Source organism: Camelus dromedarius, chromosome 15, assembly GCF_036321535.1.
Source record: "Camelus dromedarius isolate mCamDro1 chromosome 15, mCamDro1.pat, whole genome shotgun sequence".
NCBI classification, from domain to species: domain Eukaryota; kingdom Metazoa; phylum Chordata; class Mammalia; order Artiodactyla; family Camelidae; genus Camelus; species Camelus dromedarius.
Genome location: NC_087450.1, coordinates 2,030,248 through 2,044,720, shown reverse-complemented (window position 1 = coordinate 2,044,720; position 14,473 = coordinate 2,030,248). Strand labels below are relative to the sequence as shown.

General features: G+C 40.4%; 1 long non-coding RNA gene across 1 annotated transcript; it reads right to left on the bottom strand.

Moving 5' to 3' along the window:
• Positions 1-5,095: 5,095 nt before the first annotated feature.
• Positions 5,096-13,802, bottom strand: LOC135323022 (uncharacterized). Its single transcript, XR_010384100.1, has 3 exons — positions 13,526-13,802; positions 7,240-7,439; positions 5,096-6,936 (listed from the first exon to the last, which is right to left on the bottom strand). It is a non-coding gene; the product is annotated as an uncharacterized LOC135323022 (long non-coding RNA).
• Positions 13,803-14,473: the final 671 nt, after the last annotated feature.

The window sequence follows — 14,473 nt, the reverse complement described above, 5'->3', positions numbered from 1 at the left end:
TTGTCAAGAAAAAAAATAGTAATGTGGTGTAGTAAAATTTTAAGTAAATTAAATGCAAATGAGATGAGAGCTTTGGGTAAATTTTTAAAATATATTTTTAAAATGTATGGTTAAGATACTCTCTAAATGTTTGGTATCTTTAAATTCTAGAGTTGTGCTAAATTAAGTTAAATGATAGGATTTTATTAAATAGCTATGACACTTTCAGATAAAATAAGATTGAAATATGAATTATTTAACATTTAACTTACCCTTACAGAGAAAATAAGGTGTTTAGAAATATTAATAAATGGTTGGTGCTACCCTGAAATAATCTCTATTATTAAGGGTATAATCTCAGTATCCTAGGAAAGTAAGATAAATGTGTAAAGGAAGATATATGAATGTAATTATATTTTGTTAATAAAAAATAGTGACTTTCTTCTGAAGCTGGTTACTTCTGAATGGAAGAGAAAATAAAGGACACACTAATGTGAGTATAGAAAGCTGTGGAACGCTTGTGGAAGAGGAACCCTGAGGAAAGAGTTTTGTACGTTGTCGGAATTGTCTAAGTTTAGAATCAACTTGGGCAAAGTAAATGAATCTTAGAAGTAATCTGGTACAACAATAGATTTGGTTTTCTCTCTGTTAAGATGACAAAATTTTCTAAAAATGTTAATCCACTTTCAGTAACAAATTGTAAAGCTTCTTATACCACATAACTGACCTGTTCTGCTTTTACTTTAACGTATTTTCTTGTTAATGAAAAAGAACTACTTTACAGTGATCTATATGTTTATCTGACCTAGTGTTCTGAAAACCTTTAACAAGATCCCCAAATATCAATTTCTAATTAAAGTTCTTTTAATCTCCAGTTAAGTTTGGGATGCTACAGAGGGCCCCTGAAACATCCCAAAGAGAGATTTTAAAGTAGTAAGTTTCATTTGGCATGCTAAATAACATGGTATTGTCAAATGAATAATAGATCTTCCTAGGTTATATTGTATGAGAAAATATTATTAATATAGATATTCTATAAATTATATGGATTCCCTAAAATTCTGGTATATCTGAAATGTTACCAGTCATAATTCTAGTTATAGTGACCAGCTTTCTTTATCGATTATAGTGTGACGTTGTTTAACCATGCTTTTAAATCACTTGTCATTTATATACAGTTAATTGTTTCCTTCTGATGATTTTGCAAATTGCTTTCTCTTCAAGGAGATTTATTGATTTCAAATAAATTTCGAACTATAGCACTGAACTAAACTGGGTAAGAAATTTTAAAGGTCTAATGAAAACTCTGAGTAAAAGAATTAGTTAGATGGGACTGAGTAAACTGGTGAATACGGTTATAATTTTTGATTTTGTCTGACATATTACTGGCTTTTAACCTGTTTCCCAGACATAAAGAAACTCTTCTCCTTAAGCTAGTTATGATTCACAGAAATTTGATAAGTTATACCTATGTAAGCAGACTTGGAACAGTTATCTTTTCTCTCTATCTGATCCCTCAAGAGACTAAAATCTCTAAGGTCCCAAGTGGGTCTATCAGACAAATGAGGAAGATCATCTCCTAACAGATATAGCAATCTCAAAGTATTTTAAGGATTTTAAAGAGAAAAGAATTTACCTAAATGTGTAAGGCAGAAATCCATGACAAGCCCTTGACGAGGCATTCCGGGCCTAAGAAAACCTTATTAACATTCTACACTGAGACTCCTAATTAAAAGTTCCAACACAGCCAATTTAAAAAAAGCCTATATAATCAAATAATCAGACTTAGCTTGTAAATAAATTAATCTTGACTTGACTATATTTGAGAAAACTGAGGGTAACTTTAGAGAGAAAAAAGATTATATTTTAGTGGATATTAAATTCTAGTTTTGTTGATTGAGGTCTATATTTACTTAGACATTTCCCAGATCATTCCTTGCTGTTATGTCACATTGCTGTAAAGGTTAATTGAATTATGAAAAGAATACTCTAGGTTTGTTTCTGAGGCTCAGTAATCTATCCTTGGTAAAGTTCCAATGCCCCATGACCAGCAGCCAGGGTATTATAAATACTGGAACAGGCATGACTTAAAGAACTGTCTCCAACCTGAATGGAAGGACCCTTTATCAGGTACTCTTAACAAGACCATACACACCAAAGCTGAAGGAAACGGACTTTCAGATTCATTTCCTATCAGAAACAGCCCCTGCAGTGCACTGGCCTATAGAGCACTGCTCATCTTAAAACAATGCCGAAATGGAGAAAAATCTACCAGGTCAGGATGAGAAGAAGACAACATCTGAAGAAGACTGCAGACCCAAGACACCGAACCAGGCCTGTATGCCAATTACTTTGATAATTTCTCCTACCTTTGATTATGAACTACTCCAACTGTTAAGTTTATGGTAAATTACCTATGTCTAGTACTTCTGTGTTACCTTGGTGGGTTTCCCTACTCCAAGGCTCTAACTAGATAGCCCTCAGAAACGTTACTCTAAAAAAAATAATAGTTCTGTTTAGGCCACTGTTGATCTTACAAGGTGGGAGACTTCACCTGGCCAATTAATACCTGCTCTGACCCTGACCATAAATATGAAATTTCTCATAAGATCACTCAAACTCAATCAGGAACACAAGGAAAATTTTAACCCAAAAATATAACTTCTCGACTATTAAATTCTTACTCATGACTTTATAAACGTTACTATCTGAATTACTTATATCCTGTCTATATAATAAAATTGTTGTCTGTTACATTTCCCAATGTGTAACTAGGCCTACAAGATTGATGATGGCTAAACATCTTGAAGGAATAGATAAAATTTATAACCCTGTATAAAATAATTGTAATAGTGCGATTCTAGTTATGGTAATGAGCAACGAAGGGTAAACAATTCCTGGATCATAATAGACTAGTAAGACAGGCGATCCAGAGAACTTTTAGTATCAATAGGGTCTGATAAAAAACTAACACCTTGAATGGCAGCTCAGAAGATACTTCACCAGAAGTAGGAATGAGCCATCCTAGCACCGTGGGACAAAATTGGTCATGAAACCTCTCTCAAAATATTGGTCAAATTTAGGACCAAGGGGGAGCACTGTGAATGAAAGTACTACAATGTGAAAGAAAATACTGCAACCACGTCAGTAAACAAAGAATCCTGAAGCCAAGCCATCAGCAGCCGCTGCCACACCCCAGCGAGTACATGCCTGAAACCCAGCCTCTCAGCCACTCATATTGGTGCCCTCTGAGCAGACTCAGAATAAGAAAGGACAGGATACTTGCCCTAGATAGCTAGGTGCTTGTTAAAGTATGAATTCAGTGAGTCCAAATGTTTCCTTCCCCCCATACATAGAAAACCACTAAATTCTTGAACTTGAGATACCTGGCTTTCTTTAGATAACAAGTAATCTTTTATTGTTCCAACTACCTGGTCTTTGTTGTAAAGCTCCTGTATATCCTAGCTCTTCCCATACCTCTTGGGAGCAGTTCCTCAGAGTGATCTGAGAGGCTGTCATCCCGGCTCGAGTCCTCCCGCCAAATGAAACACAACTCTTAATTTTAGGCTGAACGTTTATTTCAATCAAGTCCCAGAATAGACACAACTCATCACTTCTGTAATGGAATACACTGGATCAGGAAACAAAAGCGTGTTCTAGTCCTGAAAAATTACTGGTTCCTCTTTCTTCCTGTCATTATACAGTCCCACCAGAACTCATTACTTTGCTGTCTGCTCATCTGGTAACCAAACTCAGAGAAGAGTCAACTCAGCAGACTGCCCTACTGGGGAGAACAGCCGGCAAAAGCACTGTGGGTTGCCTGCCCTCCCGCACGCTCTGCTGACACCTAGTGTCCTCTGTGGAGACCAGGGCAACAGAGATGTTCCCAACAGCTGCAAAGTCCCACACGTTAAGAAAATCATTTTATTTTATATGATATGTTACGTATATACCCATCTCTGAAAACAGCTTTGCCAGAAGCCCAAATATTCAACATTAATCTGCAAAGGCATATCTGGTCCCTAAGTGAAAACAAGTCTTAAGACGACGCTAAGGACTCCAAAGTTCTCTCCACGACCATCAACCAAGCTCCCTGCAGGTCTGCAGCTGCAGGCGGCAACATGTCTGCTTTTAAAGCAAACCCATCCTGCCCTCGGGTGCTACAATGTCCCTCTACGCCCTCCCATCTCAGGGTAAGAGCAGCCGCTACAGAACCTCACAGGGCAGCACTGACAGGACTGGACACAGAGGATCAGAGCTAAACTAAGCCTTCTGATGACACGAGCTTGTCACTGTGTCACTTTACAGTTGAAGATATATATAGAGAGAACTGGGGTGATCTTGCTCAAAGTCACACAGCTAATAAGTGGGAAAGTCTATAACTCTGCTCCTCCCTCCGGCGTGACGCCCCAGCTGGGATGCCCACAGGGTTCTCTCATGCCTGCCTGACCAGTCCTTTCCTGTCACTCATAAAACACCACAGGGTCTGAACCTAGCCTGCCTTTTCAGCATCTTTTACCTCCAGTCTCTCAGGAACAAGGCTGCTCGGGCCACTGTATGACTTCTGGCTTCCCAAACACTCCGTGCTCATGCTGGTCTTGCCTGTGCATCCTTCCCCCTGCTCAGAGGCTCTTCCTCACCTGCAGGAGGACGTTTCCACTCTCTGCATGGACACCCCATCAGGGAAGCCCTCTTTTCGCCCTCAGCATTGCAGGTGTCCCAGGCCACATCCCGGGCTGCCCCATTAGGACTGCATGTACCCAGGGGACTAATCAGACTAGCAGCCTCAGAGCCAGGGATTATACCCGTGTCTCCCTGCAAACCTACTGCCCGCCTAACAGTCCCCAGCCAGCAGGTCACCTGGAAGTCACAGCAAGTGCCCCACCCAATCCAGAAGTCTCTTCATTTGCCAGCACCGCTGAAGAGTGTTTTCCAACCTTTGGTCAGTTTTGCACAAAAAGGACATTCCACTGTGAACCGGGAGGGGTTTTGCTTATGCTACTCACCCTTACTGGAAACGTCAAGGGAAACCAAAAGGCCTTTTCTTGACACTTTTTTGATGACACCCTCCCACCCACAATACTCAAATGTTCAAGAGAATTGGGTCCATGTGATTTTGTTTTCCTTACGCTAAGTGGCTCAAAACACTGCAAGGTTCTTTCTCTTTTGAGGGTATTTGTACTAAGTTTATAGGCTTTAATCTGCTTTTGTCTCACTCTTCAGTATCCCTAGCAGTTGCCACTTCTTAATCCCTTCAGCAGCCTCCCTCCCAACATCAAGTCTAGGAAATCAGCTGTGATAAGGGGCCCAGGGGCAGTCACAGAAGATGCAACTAAGGCACAGAGAGGTGACATAATTTGCCCAAGGTGATCAGCTTCCACCCCTAACAGTGTGTGTCACGTCCCTCTGTTTAACTCTTATGCTAAGCAAGTTAACTTTTTGTAGATTATAGTTATAAACAGATGAGGTATCAAAATATACACAAGGACACACATCAAATCTAAGATGTTGATTAACTCCACTATTTTGTTTCTATTTATTTTATTTCTCTTAAAAAAATTAAGAACCTCTGCAGTCAATAATGCAAAATGTTACTGGGTTTTAAATCCAGAATATGGAGGTGTTAAGTGTGTCATTGCTCATCCTTATTTGTATGTTCACAAGACAAAATGATTTGAAAGACTCTCTCCCCTCCCCCTACTCACTACTGGCTCTCACCAGAGCTCCATGTCCACACATCTAACAGCCTTTCATTTACCCACAGCTGAACTCATCAGATTTTCCCCAGAACTCCCTCTGCAGGTTTCCCTCATCACAGCACAGCAGGACTATCATATACCTCATTAATCCACCCAGAAACCTGGGCCTTACTCCATTCTAACTTCACAGACAGCATTCATCCTTTCCTTTTTACCATCGAAACATGTCTTCAATCTGTTCGCTTTAACACACTGACCGTCCCACCGCTCAAGTGGAAGCCACCAACACTGCACTCCTGGACTCACGAGTCTCCCAATTGGCCCTACAGCCACTCTCCCCTACTTGAGACAAATGGGATTGTGTCACTCCCGCGCTTTTAGGACTCTTTTCAAACCCACTTTTCTTAGAAGAAATTCCCAGTTCTTCACCTGGTGAAGGTCTTTGCCATCAAACTGTCAGCTCAGGGAGGGCAGGACACGCCCTCTCCCCTTGGCCCCACCCTCTGGCAGAGCATCAGCATGGGAGGACCTGCTGAGCTACACCAGCCTGTATTCTAAACCTGGTCTTGATTTCTTAGCAAACTGCTTCACTTATCCATACAAATCCAAGGTAGATTAGAAAGATTTTAGATGTTGAGCTAGACTATTGATTTGGGGATTTTGCACTAGCAACCTGCAAGTACATGTTCTAATGATTCTGTCTTCTAAAAACCACACCCAGATTTAAGTAGTACTTGTGGAATGTCTTCGGAGTAAAAGGGAATGTAGTTTTACAGAATTTATATTTTTTAACATGAACAACCCGCACAGGGTCACAAATGGAACTGCCTCATAAGTGACAGAAGACAGGTGAGAGGCATATAGCAACAGGTCACAAAGATGGTAAGAGAAACGTTGATTCTCCAACCCCCGAAAAAATTCCTCAATGAACTGAAAACTCTGAATTTTGAAAGTAAAATACTATCATATAAAGAAATAAAATAAATAATCCTCTTCATCAGGGTTTCAAGATCTGCCTCCAGAATTTTTAGCAGGCTATACTGAATCCTAGCAAAGGAAAATCATATACACTAGTGGTGAGTAAGTTCCAGGGAAACGGCAGCAATTCCTCCACTTGTAAAAGGACATAACTCACTTGTCAAGGTGAATGTAAACTGCATTCTGGAGAAATTCTGTAGCCCCCAGGCTCTGCTTCTGGGTGGCAAGGACACGGACAGCTTCGAAGCATGCTTCTAACTGAGTCACCGGCATTCTTACACTGCAGGGGGAAACGGAGGCCCTCAGTCATGAGCTGAGATGTTCCTGTCGTGTCTCACAGCCCGTGCCTCGGGGACTCAGTGCCCTGCAGCAACCCGGCCCCAGGCGAGGACACGCAGCATGGCCCACCCAAGCATGAGGTGCACTGTGCTTGAGAAAGCCCATCCCCAATGGGGGCAAGAGGTGCTGGTGGGGATGTGTGAACCTATAAATGCTCACAGAAATACACCTACATACAATGAAGTGATACAATTAAGAGTAGCAGGCTATTTAACAAAATTTCAATTGTCAGTGGAAATTTTACCATTCCTTTCCACTTGTCCCCTGCACTCTGAGACAGGCTTAGGCTCTCTCACACCTGCAGCTCTGATGCAATCGTTGTGAAGTCATTTTGCTTTGCTGCACGTGTCTTCGCTCCCCGTGTCGCTGTGACTGTCGTCTCTTAACAGAGTCAGATGTCTTCCTGGATCTCTCCCTGAGTTCCTTGCTCCTGCTTCTCAGATCCTAAGATAAAGGGCAAGTGAAGACACATGACTATAAAAGGCACTGTGGACTTGACTAAAGCCTTCAGTGACCCCTAGTTGAGTGCTGCCCACCCCTTACCTTCGATTCTCAAGGTTCTGCCCAGGGTGACATCCAGACAGGATAGCGTCCTGGGCCAATTAAATTGTGTGGCTTGGGCGCACGGACAGGTGCAGGAGCTGGTTCCAGAGCCGGGCACCACCCCACATCTGCTCGTCTCTCTCCCGAAGCCCCGCTTCCAAGCCCCTAGGCTCCCTAATCTTCTGTTCTTCTCTTCTACTTAATCCAAGCCCTTTTCCTCTTCCTTTATTCCCTACTTATCACCAGTTGGAGTGATTTTTCAATCACAGTATCTGAAAAAATTTCCTGCAGCTGAAAAAGAGGTCTCCAGAGGTCAATGCCCATATGCTGGTTCTTGAAGAGAGCCCCAGGTTAGGGAGACCCTAACCAACACTCACAGGGCATCAGACATTTTGCAGGGTCGACCACCCCCAACAAGAGTTTGCTGTGACCCCAAGGCACGCACAGCATCCCTGCTCACAAAAATGTAGTTGGCTCATTTATCCATTATTGAGAAGAAAAATTAAAAATTGTTCATGTTCCTTACTAAAATTATTTATGAGGTGGAAAAAGGGATTGTAATAGAAAAGAAAAAATTTGACTTCATGTTAGATGTGTTCCTTTGGCTTTAAACCTGTGCCCTGTTTTCTAGGCTCAGACATGCTAGCTCTGCACCTTTTGTAAAACAAAGTTGCCTTTAGCCTGAAATATCCAGGAGGGCCTATTCTGCGGGCTCTGATCTTTAAGGATGTTAGCTCTTCTACACTTATGTAGAGATGGCAAGTTGCAAAATAGAGAATAACCTGTTGTTTTTTTTTTTGGAGGTTTTAAAGGGTCACCGTGATTTGACCCACATGGACAGCTGCAAGAACAAAGGATTCCAAGGAAATCAATTCGTACAGCAAGAAGTTTGCAACAACCAACCACACCCCCGCCCCTTTTTAGTAAAAAAGGAGACTGAATTCTGACTTGGGGAAGAGGGTTCTCCAGGATATCAGTATGCCATCTTCTGGGTCTGCCAGCTTTTCAAATAAAGTCACTATTCCTTGCTCTAACACCTCATCTCCTGATTTACTGGCCTGTCATTCAGGAAGCAGAACTAGCTTTGACGTGGTAACTAAATGACTTCATTGGAGGTAGTATGTCTCCACTGTTTCCTCATTTCCAATACGTCACAACCTATAAATTTTATATGCTGTTTAGCAACACAACCAAAAAACCTAACATAGGGAATTGATTCCATGGAAATAAAATTATTTCTACTCCTTCAAAACTTTTTTTCTTTTCTATTTTATTTGTTTTACTTATTGAAAAGAAAATAAAAGTCAAATCTATTTATTTCATGTATTTTTGTTATAGCTGCATATTTTAAATACTAAAAAGATATTTAAATTGCAATAAAAAATTGTTCATATATTAGTGTAAAGATATATAAACAATCAATGTGGATTAGGAAAGGTATGGATATTTACTAAAAATCCACTGCACATCCATTCTTTTTCTAGCATATCCTGGAATAAAAGCTCTATGTTCCAGGGGTCCACCACCCACATTCTCACTGCCGAGTTCCTTAGTAATCAACTACCAAGGCACCAACATAGAACCACATGATCAGTATTTTAGGTATAAATGAGGGAATTAGCTCATTCAATTCTATAAAAAAAAAACCTTAAAATATTTACTGAACTTACTTACAGACAAAGAAAATTGGACACAAAGAAGTACAGTTTCTTCCCCAAGGTCACAAAGCTAATAACTGGTAAACACAAGATTTGAACTCATCTGCCTGATTCTAAAAACTAGGTGGAAATCCCATTTGACTGTGGAGGGTCCAGCAGCACAGCCTATCACCATATCTTTGTTCAGATCTAGCCTTAGACAGCCTGAGACAGCACCCCATTCCTATGGACCTCGAGGGCAAGTGATATCAATAAGGAATTTATATTCAGTAGTTTCTTAGGCCTCATTTATATAAAGTGTCAGCAGGACAGCAGAAAAACTCTGGGAAATATGAGTGGATCCAGAGCTTTTTGCTGATTAGAAACTCAGTCTACCAGGACAGAGTGGCCTTCCCATGAGAGGCCACATGGACATAAACTAAAGGCAGGTGAGCAATGAAAACTAGCAAGACCCTGGAACTCAAGCAAGAAGGACCCCTGCCATCCCCTGCCCAGTTGCCTCTTCGCCCGCATGGACACGATGGCAGAAGACCCAGGTTCTTGTCCAAGTTACACCATCATGGATTCTCACCCATAAAAAGTTACGGCTCTATGCTCTTAAGTACTTTCCAACTCAAATATGATGAAACCAATATCTCAGCAGAATGTCTATATCTCCACTTCCTCTCTTCTATTAGGAGAATATTTCTATGGCAACAAAGCAGAAATCCAATTAAAAACACCATGCAAGAAGCCGGGAGAAAGTCTGCATAAGAGACTTTGTTCTCACGCTCAGTGAATGGAAACACAGAAAAAGTGTTCCTTCTCCCTCAGCAAGTGGGAGGTAGCCTGATTGTGTGTGTGTGTGCGCATGTGTGTAAATCAAATACAATGAATTCTGGGATATTTACAGATTTTTTTATCTTACTGTCATTTCATGAGGATGAGACAACCTTTAAAGTAATTTGAATCTAGTGTTCTGAGAGAGTCTCAGGCTCTTATGGTGGAGGAGGGGAAAGGGGAAAGGAAAGGAGGAAAGAAGTAAATGAAGCAAAGGAGTACGAATACTGCTAGGGAAAGGCAAGACGTTAACTTTGTTCCTAATTACATCACACACAAATTATGGACTGGCTTTCCCCCATGTCTTGTCAAGCACTGAGTTGCAGAAGAAAGGTGACAGCCCAATTCTTACTGAGCTTGTGATTGTACGTGGCATCTTATAGACACAATTCATTTAACTTGATCAAACACTCTAGCAGCAGGCCGTAATTCTCCTGTTTTGAGAGACAAGAAAACAGGAGTTCAAAGAGGATGTATAACTTGACAAAAGTCAGAGGACCAGTAAACAAGAGAGGATGAATTCAAACTCAGATCTGAATGCAGAGTCTGCTCTTCCCAATCCCAGGGCTGGAAAATCCTTAACACACAGGCTCCCCAGCTCCCCTGCAGTGTTCCTGGCACCAAGGATTTCCCATAGCGATGGTCTCCAGTTCTCACAGACACAGCGCTCTGTGCAGCCAATGGCCTCCATCGGACCTTGATCATCTACCTGCCACGCCCAACATGCTTCACCATAAAGGCAGGAAAGCTGGCTTTCAAGTGCATACAAAGCCATCCCCAGTCTAACCTGGGCTCTTCTGCAGCTTCTCCAGCCTAAAGGCAGCCATGAAAGTGCTCAGAGTTTGTACATGAGCCACACTACCTCTCTCCATCTGTCTCCCCAAATATACTACTTAGCTATGACCATTTTGATAATCTTGGAAACAAATTTTTAAAAACAGAAAAGAAAGGATTCTGGAACAAGTAGTTTATACTTACAATTTTAAATGACAATTTACAAAGTGAGTATTTACAAACCGAATCTGCCTTCCTAGGTGTCAGTTTTAACAGTTACAAAATATAATAGCAAAAAATTCTCACTTACAGAATTAACAAAGACATCAACAATAATCTGGAATAAACTCAAAATTAAAGCCCATGTTCTACATGGAGAAAACTACTGGACTCTACTGAGGAGTAAAGTAAGAGGTGTGAATGTAGAGACATCAACATATTGCATGGAGGAAAGCAGTTTTGTAAAGATGTAAGTTCTCCTAAAGATAATTCAAAACTTACTAAAAAATCCCATGAAAACCCTTATCTGATTTTTTTAACTTGAACAATGTATTTTAGAATTCTTCAGGAATAATAAAGTCATAATACTAGCCAAGAAAATTTGGGGTGGAAGAAAAGAATAAAAAAAAATCACACTTTCAGTTATTAAATAAATTTTTACAATATGTAAGATATAGCACTGGAGTAAGAAAGTAAAATTGACAGAAATAAACCATGAGCTCAAAAAGAGACTCTAGTGTGCATAAGTATATTGTACAGGTGGGATTTCAAATCAAAGAGCCAAGTATGAATTCAATAATTGTCCTGGGACAATCAGAGAATCACCTGGAAAGAACAAATTCTATTCCTGTGCTAATGACCACAAGAAAAATTACAGATAGTGATGTAAATATTAAAATACTAATAACAACAAATGCAACTCTTTGCTCATATTAATTCAACTTCTCCTCACTATAACAAGTAGTATTATCATCTCCATCTTAGAGATTGAAAAACTTACAGAAGTGATTTATATCATTATAAGAAAGTGTTTCTAAGAATAATACCAAAGATAAAACCCAAAAGGAAGACATTTACAATCTTAAAAATATTTTGGGCCACAACGAAAATAAAAAACCTACTGAACAAAATGAAAGGCAAGAAATGACAAGAAAAAGCTCTGTGATACATGTTGATGAAGACAAGGGGTTAATGTTCATAACTTACAAAGAGCTGTCACAAAGCAACAAGAAGCTCCCTCACTTAAATATGTGCAAAGGACAAAAGGGATCATTCACTTTTAAAAAGTCCGATGGCTAATGAGTGAAAAATGCTCAATAACTCACTGGTCATCAAATACAATCTAAAACAATGAAAAAGCACTTTTGCTCATCATATTGGCAAATATTTGTAAAAGATATTCTAGCTAGTGTCCATCTGTGAGAGAACAAACTGTGAGCGACATTTTGGAGGACGACATGTCAATGGATATGTAAACTCTGAAAAACGTGTGTACACACAGACTCAACTCAACTTCTAGGAATCATTTCATTTAGAAAAAAAATCAGTTCAAAAGATGTACTCATCAGAGCATTTACACAGCACTGTTTACAATGGTGGGATGAAAAGCTGAAGTGAAATCATATCCAGTGATAGAGAATTGGTTACATAAGTTATTCTACAGCTTTTCATTCCCCACTGGAGAAGCAATTTCTAGAGTCACTTGAAAGGAGCCTGTGATGAATGTAAATGTCACATCCAGGGACTAAATTTCCAGAAGCTTTAACTAAAGGAATACTCATACAAGATCACAGGTATGTTTATACAAGAGGGATGCCAGTCAAACATCCTTTCTGAAAGTGGAAAATGGAGAAAACTTAAGGGTCCAACATCAAGAAAATGATGCGGTAAATCACGGCGAGACGTGGGCTCGGAAGGGGCCGGCGATTCGGCATGCTCCAGGGCCTTGTCCACATCACTCTCCCACCAAAGGTGTCCTTGCACAAGAGACCACACCTGCACATCAGGAGACCCCTCCACTCTATCTGAAAGGACCGGGTGAGTCTGGAGTGGGAGGACGTCTATGATATACCAGTGAGTGAATAAAGCGAGCTGCAGAACACATATAGTATGGTCTTATTTTTCAATAAAGCATATATACACACACATATACATAGATTTCTCATATACGTGTATGTATGTAGGTATGTATGTATTTATGGGTATATATATAAATGTCATAGGCATAAAGGTCATGAAATATATACACCACATTGTCAACAGCTTTTACACTCAGGAAATAAGGGGAAGGGAGTTAGGGGCCTTTCGGTACCACCACAGTTCTCTTTTCAGTATTTCAGTTAAGTATACCTGAATTTAAAAGTTTATTTAAGTCCGAAGTAAAATGGACGATGCCTCCACAAGACAGAATGCTATACTGGTCATTAAAAATCATGCCAGGGGAGATAGAATATTGCAGAAAAACATGTAATAAGCCGAATGGAAAATGGAGGTCTCCACACAGTAAACATGCACAGAGTGATCGCTGGTTTTTATGACAGAGGTGATACACACTGACGAAAAGAACAGAAAATAGAAGTTAAAGTGTTAATTACTGTCTCTGAGTAGTGGGACAAGGATACACTCTTTTGCCCCTTTTTTCAGACTTATTATATTAAATACACATTATTTTTCATCTGAAAAAAGCATTTTTAGATGTCTAGTACCATGCATTGGAGAAAATACATGAGTACTTACAGAAACAAATAACTAGGAGACACCGCAGCAGCGTCACACAATGTAGAATGGGCGATCCTGAATAACAACGCACAGTTACATAAGGACCCACAAAGTGAGAGCACCTGCTGTAACAGGGCATGGCCCCCTTCTATTTGTCAGTTGTATCTTCAGGGCTGAGGCAGTTCTGAGCACGGCCAGTGTCAGTGCTGGTGTCTGGATGGATGCCACTGGAGGTGAGGGCACCTGCAAGCCTAGAGGAAGAACAGAAATCATCCTCTGCCTTTTCTGTCTTGTTTCTTTGTTACTGTAAAAGAGAGGCGTAAATAAGATAAACTAAATCTTCCCTGCTGAAATTTAAGTAATGAAACCTTTTTTAAAGTCTTCAGAGCTTATATTCTGCCTATAACTGTCTTTACAACAAAGCATCATATTTATTAAATGTTAATTAACTCAATTAACTCCCTGTTGAAACCTATGAAAGAACATGAAATGCACTACGTGAAAGCACCACGCCTGCAGTGACTACCTCAGCTGTCTTGACGGCAGTGCAGTCAGCCCCCACCATCCCGTGGCCCTGAGCTCCTGATGCTGCTAAGAGAGCACGCTGCCACCTCAGATGGAGAGGAACTGTGAAAGCATTTTCTGAAGTCAACAGCACTGACAAAACATAACTGACAAATCCCAGGCTTCTTGGAGGATGTCATTTTCGGTTTCTGGCCAACACCAGTCAATGAGCAGAACCACCCCATTCCGAGCCATGGGACACACGTGGGAAGAAATTTTGGAGAAATTTCCATGTATAGAATGTAACCTACTATACATATAACTCTGAAAAAGGAAAAGATGAAATTCTCTGATTTTGGAAGACACTCAAAATATTCTCCTAAGCCTTAGTAGCTGGAAAGGCTGGGCTTCTCCTCAGCCACTTATTTATTTCACAGCCAGTGAGCATCTCCCACAAACCCT